The following is a 23,095-nucleotide window of genomic DNA, read 5'->3' on the forward strand; positions in this document are numbered from 1 at the left end:
TGGGGTAATATGAGGGGCTTACAGGCAGCTAGAAGTTGCAGTTCAGGCACTCAATCTTGAAAAGGTTCGCTAATGCCGTTCATGGGGTATATGTTGTTTTGACACAGGGCTACCACTTGTTTCCCTCAGCCTCCTTGGTACAGGATAGAGGGCCAGATCTGGAATAAGGATGATTTGAATTCATGTCCAGGGAAAGCTGAGAGATGCTAAATAAAAGTTCAAAGTGCTGCTCATATGACCAATAAAGATGGTGAAGATGCACGTAAATATTAGTTTAAAAAATCAAATTATTTCAGGAGAGAAAAAGCACAAAAGATTGAGAGAGGGAGGCTGGAGAGGTCACTCTGGAAAGGGCTGACTGAGGTGATAAACATATTCAGGTAGTCAGAAGAGAACAGAGAAGCCATGCTAACAGAGTTCCAAAAATTTTTGGTCAAGGGTGCCATATGCTTAAGCGAAGACCAACTGGAAACAAGACTGAGAATAAACAGATTCCTTTTGGGTTTGGCAATAAGGAGACCCTAATAAGAACACAGTCCTAGAGATAGAAGGACCCTCCAAGCCCATCAAGCCCAACCCTCTCATTGTTACAAATTGTTTCATGTTGCCATAATTGGTCTTATTCCCATCATGTCCTTTGTTCTCTCCTAAAATCTACCCATTAATGAAAGGTCATCAACCAACTTTTTGGGTAAAACAACAAACCTAGAAGCAAATATAATGCAATGTACCGGGCACTGGATTTTAAGTCAGGAAGGCCTGGGTTGGAATCCTACCTCAGACACTTGCTAGCTGTGTGACCTTGGATAAGTCATTTAAAATCTCTTGGTCTGTTTCTTTATCTGTAAAATGGTAGCACCTATCTCACATGGTGTTTGTGAAGACTAAAAGAACATCTATAAAGTTCTTTGCAAGCCTTAAGGTGATACATACATAAATGCTAACTATTATCATTATTTTTATGAATTTTTTCAACTCCTAAAACATATATCTATAGACAACCAAAATGGCAAGAACAAAACACCTTTAAAAATAGCAACAAAAATAACCCAGTTTCAAACAATAACTTGGCTCTTCTACTTCAATTAGCAACATCATTTGCTGTTTCCCAATATAAGATCAAAGCTGGAGAGAATTAAAATTGTCTCTGAGGGGGGGAAGACTAAGGAAAATGCTTTGGTCATCATAGAGCTCTATCTGAATCTGTCAAGGATAGGACAAAAGGTGCTGGATTAGGAGTCCATATTTTTTATTTAATGATTCTCAAATCATGGGTCTGCCACTAATCACCTCTCTGATTTTGGACAAATCATTTCTCCACTGTCTCAGGCCTCAGTTTCTTCATCTGTAAAATGGGGGTTTGGAAAGGCTGACCTAGATCACCTCCAGAATCCTGTCTAACTATAAAACCTATATACTTAGGGTTTTTCAGTTACAATTTAGCCAGGTTTCTGCAATGTCCAGGTGATATACAGTACATGAAGAGAACTGGGAGTATGAGGACCTGGGATTGAAACCTTACTCTTAACACTTACTACCTGTATGAACTTGGATAAGTCATTTTATGTCAATGTGCCTCAGTTTCTTCATTTGTGAAAGGAAGATACTTGATCACATACCCTCTGAAGTCTCCCTGCTCTAGATCTGAGATCCTTTGATCCTAGGCTTAAGTGAAATAGAAGAAGAAAAGAAAATCATGTCAAATCAGCTTCAAACTCCATGTCTGGATGGTGGCTCCAAGCCCAGCTTGGAAGACGTAGAGGAGATGTACCCAAGGGGTCCATGATCTCATAAAGTTAAATGACTTCCAACAACTAGGGTAATTATCAAGCCATCTCTGGTCTTACCATCTTGTGTGAGTCTTGGTCAAATGTCCCACAAATCCTCTGACTTTGCCAGAGGTTTTTTCCCATCCAACTGGCCCAAGTTCATCTCTCAGGTCATGCAGCTGTCATCCTTTGCTCTCAATACAGGTCCAACCTACTTCCTTGTCTGTTCAGACACGTCCTAGATGTCTTTTACATTCTTCTTAGGAGCAGATTCTTCAATGGTAACTGCTTCCTCCTGCCCATTCTTCCTTGGTCCCTTCCTTTATTGTCTGCTCACATCATTTCTTGTGGGGAATGGAATTTCCATGATTCATGGCCATACAACCCTGGTCTTGGGAACACTGGGATTAAATGATGAGTTTTGGGTCAGAGATCAAATGAGGCAAAATTTGCAAAAAGGGCTTATTAAAGTCCCTGGCACATAGTAGGTACTTTGTAATTGCCTATTCCCTTCCTCCCAGGAAGGATTTTGGGGTGACTGAAGGTCCAGCTGCACTCCATTGGCTTTAAATTATCTGTAAGCTAAAATGTACTTTTGGGGTGGTAAACATACAATTAAGAAAAGGGAAAAGCTGTCCAATTGGAAAAATAATAGCTGCAACTTAGCCATTGTTGAATATAAAAATTAAATTCTTTTAACAAGAAACTTTTAAAACATAAATATGAATAGAAACAAGCAAACATGAACAGCAACAGAAATAATGTTTGAAGAATGACTTGTGTATGCCCAGCTCCAGAGAAAGAACTAATTAACAGAAAGAAGACAGAATTGTATATATACATCTATATGTCAGATGATGACTTCTCTCATGAGGGAGGGAGGGGGAGTTAACTGGGTATTTTAGTGGAACAAATAAATAAGTAAATAAATGTTAATTTTAAAAATACCTTTTCTCTCATATAGTATAATAAAAAGATTGAAATCTAGACCAAATTTATTTGTATCTTCTCAAAAGAGAAAGAACTAATGACAATCTTTTCAAGATCTAGGAGACAAAAGCATCCTAAGATGTTTACTTTGGAGTTAGTGCCCATGATCCAGTAGTGGGCAAAATCCATCTTGGGAGACCTGGCGCTTAACAACAACTTCTCCCAAGGGATTGTTTTTATTTCATAAATAAATAAATAAATCATCATCAAGAAATGAATCCAGAAACAAATAGAAAGCCAAGATTTCTGTAGAATGATGAAGTGGCTCCTCAGAAGAACCCTCCCTGGCCCATCTCTTGGGAGCTCTCCGACTCTGAGCTCAGTGGGTCACCACATAAGAGTTCCACTCCTGCCCAAGCCTTTCTTTGTAACATTCAGTGGGATGAGAATACCATCTTTGTAATGGAACAGGACTTGGCCACCTATCCAGTGCCAGTGCTGCAGAAAATGGAGGACAGATGAGACGGGCTGGAGTTCCCAGCTGCTCCATTCCCTACATGCTGATCTCAAGGTGAATGACTGGTTACTACCTATATGGCCATGGACAAGTCGTTTAGCCTCAAAGTGCCTCAGTTTCTTCATTTGTGAAATCAGGGTACTTGATCACATGCCTTCTCCTCTAGGCTCAAGTCCCCATGTGAGTACTCTGTAGTCCTACTTATATCCATGTCATCATCCTGATTAAAGCTCTTTGAGGGCAGGGGCTGTTTTTGCTTTTAATTATTTCCCTGAGGCTCTACTCCCCACTCTTCAGACCTTCCTCCTGGCTCTGGAAATCCACTCTGCCTCTTGAGCCCCTTCCTCTAATTGGCTGACTTCTCCTCTATCTTCTATTTTAAGTCAAGCTCCCAGGTCAACCGTGTCATCATTCCTTTCTGGGCCCCACTCTCTGGTCCTTCTCTACTCCGCCCTGACACAGGCACCTTCTTCTCATCCCTTCCTCTGCTTTTCAGCTCCTTTTTAGGGGGTGCCTTCCCTTATTAGAATGTTAGGTCCCTGAAGGTAGGGAGTACCTTTCTTCCTGCTTATATTTGTATTTCCACATAATAATTGCTTAATAAATGCTTAACTGATGACTCCCCCCCCCAAAAAAAAAGCCAAAACCCATAATCCCAAAGGCAGAGGCACAATTTGAACCCAGGTCTTCTGACTACAGGTCCATTTTTTTTAACTGTACCCCATTGGTTGAGAGTTTAGACCTGTTGGAAAGCAATGAGATGTTCTAGTCACAGAGAACTTAGGGTGCGTCACTTCCATGTTTGAGATTGGCATCACTGAAAATGACAAAGGATTAAACTATTGTTTTGTTCTGCTGTCGGGGTCTTTTGTGGTAAGAATGTCTATTTGGTTCTCTTTGTGTGGGAAACATTCATTATGAAATAAGCCCGGATATCAGACGCTATTTATAATGAGCCTCAGAGGTTGAGTGGGCTTTTAGAAGTGGGAGTCTTTACATCCCGCCTGGCAATCTTCCTATTATCCTAATCTCCTCTCCCCAGACCCCTCCCTGGGGCAGAAAAAGGAAAGGAAGAAAGAGGCTCTTAGAAATTCCACAGGGAGTATAAGAGATCCAGTCCTGAGGCAGCATTACTGAGAGGAGATGTGGGGTGGGGGCCAAGGGGAGGGAATGGTGCTTTGATGTCCATCCCTTTCTGGATAACTTGACTGAACACCAGAATTCTGGATTTAGAAAGGACCTCAGAAGCCATCTAGATTACTCAGAGGAATTCAGAAGAAGGCAGGCAAGCAAGAAACCCATCAAGGGATTGTGGGTCAAATTTTGTACCAGATTGTGAAGATGAAAACACTCCCAAGTTACTGGAAAATGAAGACAAGCATCTTTCAGAATGAGTCTCTGGGGCTAGAAATGTTCAGTCTTAGAACTTCAGTGGTACCCTATTCCCACACCTCATTATGGTGGTATGGAAGATGCGATTGTCTTAGCCAGTCCTCTAGCAACCTGAGAAAGCCATACGTGTAGGTATGGTGGCAGCCAGTGTGACTGTATTCTGAGGATTAAATCTGACCAAGCGCTAAGTGGTTCATCACTAGATTACTCTAGAGAACTCATTGTTGGCCATATTTGCCCTTGATGACCATCTACGGAGCTACAGAGGTGTTGCAATCTGGATAAGTGGAGGGAGTTATCCTTACCAACTAAACTCTGCGAAGTAATCATCCTGCAAAATGGAGGGCAAATGGACCACTCCCATAGATAAAGCCTAGGTTCATGCATCAAAAGACTGGCAGAAGCCTGAAAGTCTCAGCTCTACTTCTGGGTATGTCTATGAAGTATAAAGGAAGCAGCAAGATCCCACGATTATGTCAGAGAAGACCACTGCCCAACGTCCCACACTATCCAACCCCAATGAAAACACCAACTATTCACATGCTGGGCTACTTAAAATGACTGGAAATCGGCCCACATTGCCAATGAGGAAAAAAAGAATTTGGAAGAGCCAAGTGATGGAGGAACCATTCTGAGAAGAAAGGACAGACACTGGGAGAGGGTGATTGAGAAGAATTGCTGGAGCGAGGGGAAGAGAACTAACAATATTAAAAAGAAGAGAGAATCTCTGGCCTCGTGGAGCTTATAGTCCATGATGATGGCGGTAGAGAATGACTGCAGGAGGAAGACAACAGATTTAGTATTATAATAGTAGATATAATAGAGGAGCTCTGGGGGGTTGGCAAGCACTGGGCCACCTCATTGCATTTAACCCTCACATAAAAACAGGCTAAGATCGAATTCTTTTAGCCCCAGAGCCTCATCCTGAGAAAAGGTTCTTTTCTTAGATTTCCAATCACTCTTGAGAGTTTTCATCTTCAAAGTCTGGAACAAAGAAGAAAGTGCTAGTTATTATAATAGGTTAAGGATCAGAACTTTGACATTGTTGCCATGGAGAAGTCCTGGGTGAAGGAACTTCCAAAGTCCAGGGGCAAGACCAAGTCCGGGATGACCGGTAATGGTCCGGGATGCAGCGGATGGCCTGGGCATCTTCCAAGCCTCACCAAACCCTCTGTAGTGCCTGCTTCAAAGACCTTCATGGCCACTTGAACAAGCTGTTCTCATCGAACCATTTCACCATGAGAAGTCTCCCCATGCTTGGGGTACACACCTCCCCAGCTCACCAACGGATTTGATCTGCTGAGATGATTTTTGGGGGTGCGGCAGCTTCTCATGCTCCAGCTTCTTAGAGCCACAAGCAAGAGGTGAGTGCCAGGCGGACCTGGCCAAAGGTAGACGAGCAGCCCTGAAAGGGGCTTAGCAAGCCTTCCTACCAGAGGTGCTGGTCCTCCTTGAACCCCCTTATATCCCACAAATACATGTAGAATATTTACAAAAGGAGATAGAAAAGGCATCAGCCTTGGAATCAGAGGTCCTGGGTTCAAATCTATGCCTAAAATGACCTAACTAGCCTCTCTGCACCTCAGTTTCCTCGCCTGTAAACAAGATAACAATGGCACCTACTTCACAGGATTGTTAATAGGACCCAATGAGATGAGGCAGCTTCAGGGCTAAAATGGAGAAAGTGCTCGACTTCAAGCCCAGAAGGTCGGGGTTCCACTCCTGCCCCTCAGTCATTCCAGGCATAAAGCCACAGGTACTGTGTTGTCTCTGTTTTACAGAAGAGGATGTTTAATCTCTTTTTTCTGGAAAACAGATAACAACACCCAGCTGCTTCGTTGTCGAATGAACCATCACACATAAAACTCTTGAAAACCTTCAGGTGCTTAAAAAAAAGTCCCTCCTCTTCCTATCAAAGTCAAAAAAGCCCTAACGGTGCTTGATAAATATTAGGAGCATATCAAGCACTTCACAGTATCTGAAGTGCCTTATGATGACGCCCATTTTACAGAAGAGAAAGCCAAGGCTCAGAGAACTTATTTCGAACGGCCTATTTCAAAGCTCCCAAAGGACAGACTTGAGCTCTGGTCTTCCTCCTCCACAGTTCTATGCTCTGCTCTTCTCAGTAAAGTTGATTTGCTGAAGTTTAGCTCTGGTTTTTCCCTGTTGCCAGAAGTCCAGGAACATCTTTGGTGCATGTGAATCTGGAAAGGAGGATGGAGATCATAGACAGCTGGGAAGAGGCCCAAACTATCTGGACTCTCCAGACTCTCGTCCATTGAGGTAACAACAAAGCCGATGACAATAAATCGATGCAGCCTTAAGAAGTTGACTCAACACTTGACTAAGTTCTTGGCAGTCATCTAATCTGACAAGCCAGGGAGGCAGGTGCATCATTGTCTTCCTGTTACAGAGGAGCCAACTGAGGCTCCGGGAGAATCCATGAACTTTCCAGGCTCAAACACTCAGTGTCAGAGGCCAGCCATGGCAACCCCAAAGGGCTGAATGCCTAGAATCAGATGAGACGTCAAGAACAAGCTAGAGGAGCTTCCCCAAAGCCCCTCGAGAGAAGTCTCTGAGGAGAGCCATATCCAAGCGACCACCTGAGAGAGACTGAAGAGGGGGAGCCTCTGTGGTTTCCCACGTGAACCTGGAGACACGCCTCATCCTGTTTGGCCTATTTCCTCCTCTATAAAATGAAAAGGATGGTCTTGCTGGCCTCTGAGGTCCCCTCTAGAGCGCCATGTCCCATCTGAGGGCCTGGAGGGTCAGGGAGGACTGTCCATCAGAGCCCTGGCTTGGGACAGTTTCCTTGTCTTTTGGTGAGGAGCAGAGGAGAGTAGAAAGACTGGCAGCTCTGGGCAGCCGATTGCCTGAGGGGAGGATGTAAACATTTCCTTAATGATGGAGCCATTTAAAACCAGCAAAACAAACAACCCACCTCAAGCCGACTGTCCCTGGTGGAATTGGGCCCTGGCTGTCGCTGCAAGAATCAGCCACTCATTTAGACAGAGCCGGTCCCTGCAGACCCAGGTTTGCCTTCCACCTAATGGGGGCCGGTGTTATTGTCAGGCCCCGGGGTTGCATCATGCACCATCAGGAAGCGCTCGTTACGCCAGACCCGGGCCCCAGGAGGCCGCTTGATGAAACACAGGCAGCCCCTCTCGCCGGCTCCCCGAACAGCCCTCCCGTGGCTCCTCGCTGACAGGGAGGCCGATGGCCATGCCAGACACGCTCCTGCTGGGCCGCCAAAGAAAGACCCCCCCCCTTTGGCTCCACAGCGTGGGCCAGGGAAGGAGCCCCATCACTGCTTTACACTTTGTAGAGTTCTTCCCTCGCAGCCAAGCATGGAAGGTATTGAAGGGCTCAGGAGCATCGCTCACCATCACCCTGCAGAAAGGACAGTTTCTGTCACCCGGGGGCGGCCGTGTCCATGGAGAGAGCTGAGGAGAGTGTTGGGGTGGCCCATTGGGATGCAGTGACCCAATACACCATATCAGGGCACGAGGGGAGGGGAAGAGCCGGAATAGCGCTGTCTCCCGTCCTCGAGTACAGCCCCCTCCACGAGAAGGCTCTCTGTCCGCCCGCATTACTGCCATTCACCGAGGCTCCCGCTTCTTTTACCAGAGTTCTTTCCAATGTAGAAGCCACCATAACCGGTAAAGGAAAAAACAATTCCAAGGATGCCTAGCCGGCTCAGTTCTAAAGCCACTGAAGGAATCATTTCAGCCCTTTTTCACCATCGATCCCTCCTCCGGCCTCAGAAGCATCCTGACCCGGAGGGAAGCCATCTTTGTGCTCTGCCGCCTCTTCTTCCTGCATTTTCCATTTTAGTCCATCTCACCTTTATGGGTTGGAAAGTCTGTCTCGGGAGCTCTGTAGAGCCTCTGGGCATTCCCTGGATGGACACTCCTTCTGGGCGGCGCCTCTGCTTAACCAGCAGCCAGGGGTCCTCTGCAATGGCTAAGCTCAGCCCAATTGGCAGCCAGAAGGAAGATGGTGGGGCTGGAAGTGACATGGAAGAGGCCACATCCTAGAAGCCCGAGAAGCTAACCAAACTGATCCCAAGTGAAGGAAGCAGAACCAGAACAACTACCAACCGAGCCAAGGAAGCCCACCTCGCACAATGACAGAACCAGACACTGAATGCTTCTAAGCCCAAGGACCATCTTACGCTTGCTTTGAAAAGGGTAGTGAGATGGCTCAGTGGATTTGAGTGCAAATTCAGTCTTAGACACTTACTTAGCTATCAAACCCCTAGAGAAATCCCATCACCCCGTTTGCCTCAGTCCCTCCTCTCTAAAAAGGGAATAAGAATAGCGCCTGCCTCCCAGGCAGCTGAAGCTCAGAGCACACTGGGCTGGGGTCAAGAAGACCCGAGTTCAAACCAAGACTCAGACACTTATTAAATGTGCGGGCAAGTCACTTCAGACCTCAGTTTCCTCATCTGGAAAACGAGCTGGAGAAGGAAATGGTAAATCATGCTAGGATCTTGGCCAAGAAAAGCCCAAATAGGGCCATGGGGAGTTGGTGCAGCAGAAAAATGACAGAACAATATATTTGGTGATTCAAGGTATTAGAAGGCGCTGTTGGGCCATTTCTATGGGAAAATGCATTCCACATTCTGCGTAAGCAAAAAGACTAAGACAAATCTTCCTTTAAGGACAAGGCTGTCAGGATGAATGCTGCTTGAGGAAGCAGGTTCAGGAAGGAGGAAAAATAATGAAGGCTTAATTACCTGTCAGATTCCTCGAGAGAAGAAAAGCTCGCAAGCAAACAAGGGATGGAGAAGACCATAGAGAATAACAGGCACCATTTTGATGAAATAAAATTGAAAAGGTTTTGCACAAACAATTCCAATAAAGCCACAGTTTAAAGGGAAACCACTAGGGGGAATCTTTGCAGCCAATTTCTCTGATAAACGTCTCATTTCCAAGCTATATTAGGAACTGACTCAAATTTGTAAGCATAAGAGCTATTCCACACTGGATAAAGGGTCTAAGGAGAGGAGCAGGCAATTTTCAAGAAAGATACAAAGGATATCTATACTCCTATGAAAAAAAAATCTTCTAAGTCACCACTAGAGAAAGGCAAATGAAAGCAATTTTGAGGCGTTACTTCTAATAATAACTAACATTTATATAACATTTATGATGGGGTGGACACTGTTAAATGCTTTATAATCGTCATAGTTGATTCTCACATAGATGTTATTATTATCTCCATTTTAAATATAAGAAAACTGAGACAAACAATGGCTAAGTGACTTGTCCAGGGTCACACCGCTACTAAGTGTCTGAAGCTAAATTTGAACTCGGGTCTTCCTGACATCTATTGGATCGGCACAAACAACCAAAAATGAGCATGACAAAGTTTGAAGGGGCGTATGAAAATAGGCACATTGATGCACTGTTGGTAAACGTGTGAATAAGTACACACATGCTACAAAAAGGGATTTGGAATTAATACTAAAAGATACTAAGCATTGTGTGTTTTTGACCTCCCTGTACCACCCACCACTAGGTCTATTCTTTAAGGATATCTAGAGAAAAGGAAAGGCCCTACATGTACAAAACATCAGAAACTGCTCTTCTTGTACTGGTGAAATGCTGGCAATAAGAGGGATGCCCATCAATGGGGGAACTGCTAAACAAATCGGGATAGATGGATGAGACCGAATGATGCAGTGCTGTAAAAACGGAGGACACCAACGCAGAGTCCAGTGAGTAGAACCAGGAGAACAACTTATACTATAAAACGATATGAAAAGGAAAATGTGGAGGATTTTTATAAACATCGTTTTTATAAACGATGAATTAAACCAGGTACGCCCGAGAATAATTCAGACAGTAACAACAAGGCAAATGCAAGACAAACAACAATCTACAAATATCACAGATCAGTAAAATGACCACTCGTGATTTTAGAAGACCGATGATAAAATTGACTCGGTATCTCCTGGCAGAGAGAGGGTGGATTTAGGTAATCAAATGAAGTGCGCACATTTCTTTACACAGCCGATAAAAATAGTGATTTTTTGCTTCACTGTGCATATTTGTTACATTTTTTAAAAAATTTTCCCCACTGAGCAAGGGGGGAGAGCAAAAGTCAATTCCTATTTATTAAAAATAATAAATAAATAAGATTGTAATAGTAGTGAAAGAACAGAGAAGAATGGGAAAATATTCTAAACTAATTAAATAAAAATTTCCCCTAAAAAAGCCAAAAATCTTTGTTTTTAATATGTTCTTTAGTTGTGCAGAATTTTTCTTGTTCTTTCTTCAAACTTTATTTTAAAGAAAGGAGCACTGATGGGGGGGGGTATTGAAGAAGAACATAGTAAAAAAAAATGGGGGGGTGAGGAAGACCAGGTCAAAACTGGAGAGAAGTGTTCTCTGATAACCTGTAGCACTTGATATGGAGATGGGTACACAGTGCTCATTAATTCTCTCGTTCTGTGAATTGTTTATGAACTCATCCATCATTGTCAGTGATATTCCCAAATCCTCTTGCCTACCCTCCTACTTCAGCCATTTTAATGCTTCCAGTATCTAAGACGCCCACATATTAGACATCTCTGTAACCTTTCAGAAAACTTCTCCAAGGAGCTTTTCTTCCCTATCATTCATTCTGAACAGAGATATTACTGTGCCAGGCAACTCCCCTGTGCTGGTCTTGTTGAAAGCAACCCTAACCACTCTCCCTCCCATCCCATTCTCTTCCCTGACACCCTCCCCCCTTCGATCCCCAGCTTTGCTCATCAGGATTGGAAGAGATGGCCAAGGACCCAAAGATTCCATAGAGAATGGGAGGGCAGGGTGGGATGGGGAGAGGGAAAGAGAGCAAAGTATATTTACGATTTGTAATGATGTTTCTAACCCCTCATTACCCTTTCCCAAATAATTATCAAAAGTCAAGCTCTAAACTGATGACATATTCTAGACTCGGCACGTCTTTGTACTCCCACCACTAACACAGAGCCTGGCCAAGAATAAGATCCCCAGAAAGGTTTGCCCATTGACTGGCTGCTGTATCGCTCCTGACAAGGAGGAAATGGGAGGCGGATACCCCATTAAAGGATGGATGCACATGGCGTCTGAGTTTGGGGGCTAGAGTGGAGGTGTCTCCTGTACGTTGAGAATCCTTAATCCGAGCAGCATTCCAGTGACTTGGGAGGAATTTATAGTAATTTCTGTATTAACATAAAATTTGGGAGGAAAAGGGGGGCTGAAAATAGGGCAACTTATCTGAGTGGGAGCTTAGGATGATGGAAGATCTTGCCAAAATGTTTACCCCTATTTGCAACCCTGAGTAAAATAGCACTTTGTCCTTGAGAGTGCTAATTAGTTTTGTAATAACAGGAAGCTATAAATATGCTGAAAGATTAAACACATAGTGAAATAAACCCATAATGACCCAAGTGAAAAGCCTGAAGAAATAACAGCAATTAACAGGCTGAGCCTGACCCATGGTGCTCGCTGCCCCCCTCTTCGCCACCCCACCTCCATCTTTCTTCTCCATACTTGACGTGAATGCATGCAGACCCAAAGCAACACCCTGTTCCTAGAAGGACAGATGGGGGCCCTCGATTACAAATGCCCTCCACTCTCCACTTCCCAAAAGGCTCTGATTTCAGAGGAAGGAAATGTGGAAAAGATCATTAATTGGGGTGATGGAAAGCCAGAGTGGTAGAGGAGAAGGGTGAAAGGAGCACCAACCTTGGCCAAAAAGGTGCCCGTGTCATCAAGGTTAAGACACAAATGCACGTCTGGAATGATGAAACCTGAGATGAACTTGATGCTAGTTGAATTAAAAATAAGTAATCCATCACTTCATAAAGCTAAGAAAGAAGGGCACTTCGAAAGGGAAAGGGGGGGGGGGGACTCAAGCCGGTGAAATGAGCTTCCTGAGAGGAGAAGGAAGGGGAAGTAGAAGATGATTCACTGACTCAGACTAATGTTGATAATCGGAGAGTCCTAGAAAAATCGTCCTCATGAAACGTCTTGTTTGGAGAGCAAAGCCCTTCGGGTCTTTGATTTTTATTTTGCTATGTATTCACCCAAGCCCATCACTCCCCATAAATTCCATTAGTGCGTCAAGAATCACTGACCTGGCTGTGCTGGGGAGCTCATAGTGGACAACCAGGAGAAGACGCTGTGACCCAACCAAGGCAGGATCCTGCGGCCCCAGCTACGTTGGTGACGTCTTGGTTATGATGAGTAGGCAGAGATGATGATATCTAGAATAGAAATTGAAAAAAAAAAAAGGCCTTAAATGCCTATATAGGTGCTACCTATTATCATTAATTTTGAAAATATAATGAATAGGAATCAATAGACCCTCTCCAAAATTTGTTAGTCTCAGCCTTCCATATTTACTTATAATCCTTATAAGTTATAATATGTTTATATTTATTGTATATTTATAACATGATAATAAATTTATAACTTATTATAATCTTATAATACTATCATCTTTTTGCTGCCTGAAAAACTATTTCTTTTTTTTAAACCCATATTTTCCATCTTATAATCAATACTAAGTAATAATTCCAAGGCAGAAGAGTAGTAAGGGCTGGGTAATTGCGGTTAAGTGACTTGCCCAGGGTCACACAGCCAGGATGTGTGAAAAAAAATCTATTTCTGTTTAAAATTTGTGTGGAATAAAGATAGTGTATTTTCTCTGCTGTTTATCTTTGAGAATCTAAGAGAAAGAGGAAACAATGGGAAGGGTCAAGTTTTCCTTTTTTAAATATGTTTTGTTTTTAAATCTTCATTTTCCGGCATAGCCTTACCTCCTCCACTGCCCTGAGAGCCACTGTTTATATTAAAGAAGAAAAATAAATAAATAGTCCAGAAATACTAACCACTACATCAACAAATTATAAAAGCAAGTGCAGTGCCCCATACGCATAAAGAAGTCTTCATATCTATTTTCTTTGGGGGGTTGCAGGTCTTAGCTTACTTATTATCATTACAGCATCCAATTTTTATTTTATCTATTTATTTTTGCTATCACAAAAAGTGCTACTACACGTATTTTGGGATTTGTAGAGCTATTTTTGGTTAGTCATCTCCTTGAAATATATGCTTAACAGTGGAATCTCTTAGTCAAAGAGTATGGATTTTTTAGTCATTTTGTTCTTGCATAAACCCAAAGTATACTTACCAGATTCATTGTACTAATTCAGAACTCCACAGTGCATCAGTGTATCGGTCTTTCCACAAGCTCTCTGACATCAATTATTTCCAATTTTGCCATTTGTTGGGTGGGAGGGGAAACCTCAAGATTTGTTTTAATTGACATTTGTTATTATTTGGAGCATTTTTCACATGACAATTAAAATTTTTGAGAGACCAGCTTCTGGGTAAGAATATGAATTTATTGATTAGATGAACATTAACTAATAAATTAATGGTCTATGATCCTCTCAGTGATCAATGATCCTGATCCCCTTAATGCAGTTACATTAATACAGTTCAGGGACTCATTATCAGCCCCTCCCTTGGACATCCCAAGATATCTCTAATTGGTGACTAGCCAATAAGAAGGTGGTTCATCAAGACTCTCCACTCCTCTCTATCCGCTAGGTGCTGGCAGTCAGGTAACAGGATGAGATTCATTGTCTCCCTTATCTATTTAACCAGCTTTTATGGAGGGAAACATGCTGTGGATTTCCCAGGAACAAAGAAATATGGACAAAGGTCAAAGAACTGCCTGGAATCTTCCATTTAAAACCCAGATATGAAAATCATTCAGTATATATTAAAAATAAATCCTCTCATTCCATAGTATTATTAATAGTTTATAATTCTTTGAGAATGGTTTGTTCATATCCTTGGACCATTTAACCATCGGTAACTTACTTTTGGCCTCATATGTTTTTGTTAGTTGCCTACACACCTTGGATATCAATCCCTTATTTGAGAAATTTAATACAATTTCCCCCCAACTACTTCCATTCTAATTCTAGATGTGTTCATTTTGTTTGTGCAAAAGCTTTTCAATTTCATAGAATCAAAATTAACTATTTTATTTTTCCAGTTGTCTCACTCCCTTATTTGACTACAAATTCATTTCTCATCCATAGCTGTGAACATACTTTTCTTCTAATGCTTTTATGGAATAACCTGAAATAATCAGTTCATAAATCCATTTCAAGTTTATTATAGGATATTGTGTAAGACATTGGTCTCATCCTAATTTCCACCAGGCTGCTTTCTGGTTTTTCTAGTAGTTTTTTTTTTAATCAGGTAGAGAGTTCTTTCCTCGGTAAATTATGTTTTCCAACTTATCAAACACAGATTTCCAAGTCTTCCATTTTCTACTCTGTTGCTTTCATCTATTTTGTTATATTTTTTGTTTTAACCAATACCAAATGATTCTGATGATCAATCAGTGCTTCAGAGATCAAGAAGTGTTATTCCCCCATCATTCTTACCTTTTTTCTTCATTTCCCTGAAAATCTAGATCTTTTATTTCTGCAAATGAATTTTGTTATTACTTGGGTATTGCATTAAAATGGAAAATTAATTTTTAATAGTGTCATTTTCATTATATCAGTATAATTCAGCCATGAGTACTGCATATCTTAGAGGAATTTGAATTACTCATTATTTCTTTAAGAATCCTTTTGTAATTGAATTTATACAAATATCAAGTGTGCTTTCGAATACTGACTCCCATGTATTTTATAGTCATTTCAAATGAGATTTCTCTTTCTATTATCTTTTTTAAAAATCTTACCTTCTCTCTTAGATGCATAATCAAATATCAATTCTAAGGCAGAAGAATAGTAAAGACTACGCAATTGGGGTTAGGTGACTTGCCCAGGATCACACAGATAGGAAGTATCTGAGGTCAGATTTGACCTCTGTTAATGCCTTTTGATTTTGCTTTTATGCAATCAGTTTTGGTTGGTTCCTTCCGTACCCTACGAATTAGCTGAAACTATTAATTGGATAGATTAATTTCTTTGCCAATTACCTAGAATTTTCTAAGTAGACTATCATGCTTTCAACAAATAGCAATAATTTTGTTACCTCTACTTTTATGTTTTCATTTCTTTATTTTCTCATCTTTTATTGCAAACATTTCTAGAATTATATAAAATAATAGTAGGGAAATTGGGCATCCTTGCTTTTACTCCTATCTTTCATGGGAAAATTTCAAATATATCTTATTTGTAAATCATGCTTTTTCATGCTTAACAGATATATTTTATGATGTTAAAAAGGATCTCTTTGTGCCTATATTGGGTAAGGTTTTCAGTATAAATAAACACTGTCCTTTGTCAAAGGCTTTTTCAGTATCTATTAAAATATCTAGAAGTTCTTGATGGCTTGTTTTTAATACAATTGTGTTGATTAGTCACCTGATGGTCAACCTTCCTTGCATTCCTATTATAAATAAAATTTGGTAATAATGAATTACTTATAGGATAAATGGCTTTAGTGTGCTTGATGGGATTGGCAGGGTCACTTCCCACACTGATATTCATTAATAATATTGGTTTATCAATATGGGAGAGATTGAGCTTAGATCAACATCTCACACTCAACATCAAGAAAAACTCAGAATGGGTGAATGACTTGAATATAAAGAAGGAAACTATAAGTAAATTAGGTGAATATAGAATGGTTTATCTGTCAGATCTATGAGAAAGGAAAGATTTTAAGACCAAGCAAGAGTTAGAAAATATTACAAAAAATGTAAAATAAATAATTTTGATTACATTAAATTTAAAAGTTTTTGTACAAACAAAACCAATGCAACCAAAATTATAATGGAAGCAATCAATTGGGAAAAATATTTATAACAAAAACTTCTGGAAAAGGTCTAACTACTCAGATTTATAAGGAGCTAAATCAATTGTACAAAAAAATCAAGACATTCTCAAATTGATAAATGGACAAGGGACATGAATAGGCAATTTTCAGATAAAGAAATCAAAACTATTAATAAGCACATGAAAAAGTGTTCTAAATCCCTATAATCAGAGAAATGCAAATCAAAATGACTTTGAGGTACCACCCCACTCCTAGCAGATTTGTAGTTCCTTTCCAGTTAATTCTATATCCTTTTCTGTGATTGGATTCTTTAAGATCTTTTGTTTCACAAACCTTCAAGCTCAATATAAATGTTAGATTTTTTTTTGTATTTCCGTTTATATTTTTACAGCCACTTTATTTATTGTCCTGGTTCTTCTAGAGCATAATCTTCCTCAAGTTTAGTTTACTAGAAATCCCACCGTTAGAATCAAAATGGATTGAAACAGTGCAAATTGGCATACAAAGGCAGCCTGATTCTTAGTATATAATTTTTTTCATCAGAATGTTGTGTATCACTTCGTTCTGTGGAGCCAAATATCCTGTATCTTCTACCAAACTAACATGTGGATGGTGTATGACTCACTTTCCAGCTGGGACTCTGAAAATGATGTTACTATCTTGGTTCTAATTTGCAAAGCAGGCTATTAATGCACATTTTCTTTGAAGAATCCAATGTCACTGATCATCCCCGTTATGCTTCAAACAGATTTTTGCCCCCAAAGTGTTCCTGACTTATTAAAACAAGGTGGGATTGTCCATACTAACAGGTACCAACCATCATCCCACAGATGTTCAATATGCATCCAAGGACTAATCAACATTCATCATTATGCTCTCTATTTTCTAAGATAAAAATGAAGCACTTTGTAAGGACTGCTAAACAAATGTCATACATATAGAAGCAAGGTGGTATAGTGGACAGAATACTAGATATAGGTCAGAAAGAGACCAGATGTGTGACCTTGGGCAAGTCTGATCACAGAAGCACAGAATCTCAGAGCAATAGGAGACCTCAGCAACCATCTTATCAGAAATTCTCTGGGATCAAGTAGTATGTCTTATCTTCTCTTCTATAAAAAGGTTTTTTTTTAAAAAAGATTTGATGGTGGGATTTAATGGCACAGTATGGACCTGGAGTCAGAAAGACCTGAGTTCAAAATCTAGCCTTAGATTCTTAATAACTGTATGACTCTTAACAAGACACTTCAACCTCCATTTGCCTTGGTTTCCTTGATTATTAAATGAGGATAATAATAGCAGCTATTTCATAGGCTTTTGTGAGGATCAAATAAGATATTTGTAAAAGCACTTAACAATGCCTAGCATATAGTAGGTGCCACTTATTCCTTTCCTTTCTCCTCCCTTCTTCTTTCCTCTAGAATTAAAAAAAAAAACACCAGCTTACTCAGTGGTAGCCTGCAACACTTGTAGGCTTCTTTGGATGTTTCCCCAATTTTGCCCCCCTTCCTTCCCCCCAGCTCTAATTTCTCAGACTAAGACAGTTTGCAACCTCAGATTGAATAAAAATGGAAGAAGAAATTGCTGCTCTTGTCATTGACAATGGCTCTGGCATGTGCAAAGCTGGCTTTGCTGGGGATGATGCTCCTCAGGCTGTGTTCCCCTCCATTGCTGGATGCCCAAAACACCAGGGTGTCATGGTGGGAATGGGGCAAAAGGACAGTTATGTTGGTGTTGAAGCCCAGAGCAAGAGAGGTATCCTGACTCTGAAATATCTGATTGAACATGGCATTGTTACTAACTGGGATGACATGGAGAAAATCTGGCATCATACCTTCTACAATGAGCTTCATGTAGCCCCTGAGGAACACCCTGTTCTACTTACAGAAGCTCCCTTAAACCCCAAGGCCAATGGAGAGAAGATGACACAGATCATGTTTGAGACCTTCAACACTCCAGCCATGTATGTTGCTATTCAGGCTGTGTTGTCTCTGTATGCCTCTGGTCGTACCACTGGTATTGTTATGGACTCTGGTGATGCTGTCACCCACACTGTGCCCATCTATGAGGGTTATGCCCTTCCCCATGCCATCCTTCGTCTAGATTTGGCTGGTCGTGAAGATACTAACAGAAAGAGGATATAGCTTCGCTACCACAGCTGAAAGGGAAATTATTCGGGACATCCAGGAGAAGCTGTGCTGTTCGAGCAGGAGATGGCCACTGCTGCTTCATCCTCTTCTCTGGAGAAGGGCTATGAGCTTCCTGATGGCCAGGTGATCACCATTGGCAATGAGAGGTTCAGGGGTCCAGAGGCCCTCCTTCCTGGGAATGGAATCCTGTGGCACTCATGAGACCACTTTCAATTCTATCATGAAGTGTGATGTTGATATCCGAAAGGATCTATATGCCAACACAGTACTGTCACCACGTACCCTGGAATTGCTGACAGAGTGCAGAGAGAAATCACAGCCCTGGCACCTAGCACAATGAACATTAAGATCATTGCTCCCCCGAACGTAAGCATTCCGTCTGGATTGGTGGCTCTATTCTGGCTTCTCTCTCCACTTCCAGCAGATGTGGATCAGCAAGCAGGAGGATGATGAATCTGGCCCATCCATTGTCCATCGCAAATGCTTCTAAATGGACTGCTAGCAGATGCGTAGCATGTGCTGCATGAGTATTCACAAAGTAAAAATTTGCCCTGGCAAATATACACCTCATGTTAGCCTCGTGAAACTGGAATACGCCTTCTTTGAAAAGAAGCTTGTCCTTGGGGAAGTTGGTATCTGATATTAGACAAATGGCGGCACTTTTTAGATTGTTGAACCGTTACTGATTTGACCTCGTATTCAAGTGAACAGTTGTTCCCTTGGTGTACCTTTTAGCATACCTTGTACATATCTGTGATCTAAACGCTGATACAGGTCACTTCATTTGGACAGGTAAGGCTGAGTTAACTTCTATAGAGAATCAACCTGATAACATGGCAATATAGTATCTGGCTGGTTGACACTCAGCAGCTGTACAGTTTAGTTCTCTAAAGCATCAGATCTGTACAGGGTACCTAAAGGTCAGATTTCCGGCATCTAAAAGAGCTGACTTGCAGAATTTCTCTCCTAAGGCTGGCAAGAGTTTATTAAATGTATGTTCCATCTTGCCATCATCCTAGCAGGAACACAGAATGAATCCTTAGGAATTGGGTTTTTTTCCTTAACCCACTGTTTTCCCCCTAAGTCATGGGGCTAAATTATTCAACCTTGAGTTGCAAAAAAGTTGCATTTACAAGCTCTCTAAATTTGTGCATCTAGTTAATTTATGTGCGATTTTTGTACATTGCCTTAATGTTCTCACATGACAGTAGAATGCCAAAATGTGTAAGTCATCCTAAGAGTTGAGAATTTTAATGGCCACCACATCATTGTGTAAGGAAAAATAAAAGTGCTGCAAGTAAACTAAAAAAAAAAAAAAAACCACAGCTCCTTCAACCAAGAATGCCAGAGATCTTTTACCATTTTGGATGCTCTCCAATTTTTCCATATCTTTAACTACCTTCTGTTAACTGGTACATCTTATCTTATAAGTCACAGACAGGTTGAGAAGTGTTGGTGGGAAGAATGGCAACCCTGGGGGTTCTCCTTGTTGATGAAATCACAGCTTTTTGACACATTAGTAAACTTGGAAACAATCTTTCTGTCCCCAGTCAGCAGATGACAAAACTGAGGACTGGAGTTTGTGGTGGTGTTTTGTTTTATTTTTTTTTTCAAGCTACAGTGAACAGTAACAAAGAGAGGCAATGAGTTACCCAATAGCAAGCTTGATGAGTCCTTTGCTGTTTCACAATGGTTTTGCCCAACAAGGCTGGCACACATGCCATATTCAGGAGTTTGTTAAAAAGCTGTCATTCACTAAAATTCAACAAGCATGAATTAAGCATCGGCTGTGTTCCAAGAACTATACTGCTTTTTGAAGATACAAAGACAAATGAATTGATCCCTGCCCTCAGGAAGCTTACATTCCTCTCAAAGGAAACAACATAAACAGATTGGAAAAAGAAAGTTCAAAAATAATTTGAGTATCTACTAATAACTTGGGAGATCAGGACAGGTCTCTTCCTTGTAAGAGGAGACCTTTGAGCTAAGTCTGGAAAGGAGTTAGGAGTAGAAGGCATAGTAGGAATGAAGGAGAATGTATCACATTTGACAGCGACTGTACAAAGGTCTAAAAAAGAAAAGAAGGAATTTTATGTTTGAGATCTAAGTAGCCGGTTTTGCTGTAGCCTTCTCAATGTGGAAGATATTTACAGACACCACCATGACCATTTTTTTTTAATAATGGCAAAAAGTGAGTCCTTATCCCAGTACGGGGCTCTTTGCATTTATCAAACATCGGGGCACTAGATACATTTGCTTCTGTATGTGGCATATGGAATCTGTCCTAATGATTGAATTCCCCTTTTTTTAACCAGAACTAAATTGTTTTGAGAATTCTTGTTTTATGTTATAGTTTAAGATCTGGCACTTGGAGGGCTACTTTGGTTGCATTTACTTTCATTCTTTCCCTTGAGATTCTTGATCTTTTGCACATACAAATAAATTCCATTATTATTTTGTCTAGTTCTATGAAATAATCCTTTTTGATTGGCACAGCTTTGAATAAGTAAATTATTTCCATTATATTGGCCTGTCCTACAAATTAATAATTAATATTTTTCTAATTAATTAAGTTTGTCTATTTCCATGGTTTATAGTTGCACTTAAACAGTTTTTAAATAGATCTTGGTAGGTAGACTGCCAAGTATATTACACATTCTGTTGTCATTGTAAATAGAATGTCTCTTTCCGGTGGGTTTTTAGTAGTATTAAAGGGAAATGCTAATCACTTGTTGGGTTTATTCATATACAGCTACTTTGTTGAAATTGGTTCAGTTCATTTTACTTGACTCTTAAGGGTCCTTTAATTATATCATCTCATCATTTACAAAAGAAAGGATCATTTTGTGTCTTCTTTCCCTGTGCTTATTCCCTCAGGTTTTCTGTCTTTGTGCCACACCTGGCAGTTCTAGTCCTCTGTCAAATAGTACTGACAACAATGAACGTCCTTGTCTCAATTCTGATTTTTTGGCAAAGGATTCTAATTTACCTCTTACCGATCGTGGCAGTTTCAGCTATTTAATAGTTTTATACCAACTATCTATCATTAAGAAAAGGTCAATTTATTCCCATGTTTTCTAGTGGTATAAAAAATGGCTTTATTTTGTCAAAAGCTTTATATATACATATATAAACATACATATATACAAATATATATACACATATGTGTATATATATAATCATATCACTTATTGATTTTGTCATTAATATGGGTGTTTGCAGTTTTACTAATATTAAACCAAATCTTCATATCTTGGTATAAATCCAATTTAGACCTGGAATATAATCTTTGAATATATTGTTCTGGCTTCTTTTTAAAATATTTTATTCACAACATTTGCATCTACAGCCATTAGGGATATCAGTCTATAGTTTTCTATTTTGATTCTCTCTGGTTTGAACCTCAAAGCTATATTTCTGTCTGGTAAGATTTTATTTTTTTGGCAAACATTTTACATGATACCGAAATTAATCGTTCTTTGAATATTTGATAGAATTCACTTGTATATCCATTTGGCCTTAGAGTTTCCCCTCCCCTTTGGAAGTTCGTTGATGGCTTGTTAAGCTTCTTTCTCAAACTGTACTGTTTAAATTTCCCATTTCTTGTTCCAATTATTTTATAATATGTTATGTTACATATAAATCTTTATTTCATTTAAGTTGTGGGTTTCATTGGCATGTGTTTGAACAAACTATTCCTTTATGCTAAGAATTTATCTTTTAAATTTTTGGCACTTGTAATTTAGCTTCTCTCTTACCTCTGAAACTAATTTTATATTTCCCCCCCAAAAAAAATAACTCCTCATTTTATTTATTAATTCATTTTTAAGAATTTTATTACTCTTCCTTGATTTGGGGGAGTTTTATTTGGTTGTGTAACTGATTTTCTTTTTAAGGGGGAGCTTTTCTAGTATTTTAAACTGCATTTTGAATTCACTAATCTGTCCTTTCTTTTTTTGTTAATTAAAGTGTTTGTACATTTTAAACAATTGTTTTTAAGGACTGCTTTGGCTGCCTCCCCAAAAATCTGGTATATTATGTCTTTGCTGAATACAATCATTTGTCATTCCTATGACTTGTTCTTTGACCAGGTTCCTTAGGATGAACGCATATAGTCTTTGATTCATTTTAATACTGTTTTTTAAAATCAGTTTGTTGCTTTGTGGTCAGTGAAAGTTGTGTACAATAGTTTGAAGTTTCTACATTTGCTTTGAAGCTTTTTACCTCCTAAGACAATCACTTCTTTTGTAAAAGGGCCATGAGTAGCGGACACACATATTCAAAAGCTGTGCTATTCAGTGCATATATGTTAAGCTTTAGAATCAATTCTGCATTTAGTACCTTTCAGCAAATTCCATTTTCCTCTTTAAATTCTTTACCTGTTTATTTTTGAGATTGCCATGTCTGACACTGTAATTGCTACTGGTGGTAGTTTGTTGTGTTCCGCGGTAGCATGATAGATTTTTCTGCATAACTCTAACTTAGTCTCTAAGTGTGTTTCCAGTTTCTGGAGACATCAGACCAACCATCTCACTCCTCCATTTCTCT

At 40.2% G+C, this 23,095-nt stretch overlaps 1 long non-coding RNA gene and 1 pseudogene across 1 annotated transcript in view; one reads left to right on the plus strand and one right to left on the minus strand.

Annotated features, from left to right (window-relative positions):
- LOC130454686 (uncharacterized) overlaps window positions 1-23,095 on the minus strand; it is a 178,121-nt gene that overhangs the window by 93,408 nt on the left and 61,618 nt on the right. Inside the window, exon 2 of the long non-coding RNA XR_008912535.1 lies at window positions 12,719-12,847. This is a non-coding gene — a long non-coding RNA (uncharacterized LOC130454686). The remainder of the gene's footprint in view (window positions 1-12,718; window positions 12,848-23,095) is intronic.
- LOC100011765 (actin, cytoplasmic 2-like) lies at window positions 17,963-19,615 on the plus strand (annotated as a pseudogene).

The sequence above is a fragment of the Monodelphis domestica genome, chromosome 5, assembly GCF_027887165.1.
Source record: "Monodelphis domestica isolate mMonDom1 chromosome 5, mMonDom1.pri, whole genome shotgun sequence".
NCBI classification, from domain to species: Eukaryota; Metazoa; Chordata; class Mammalia; order Didelphimorphia; family Didelphidae; genus Monodelphis; species Monodelphis domestica.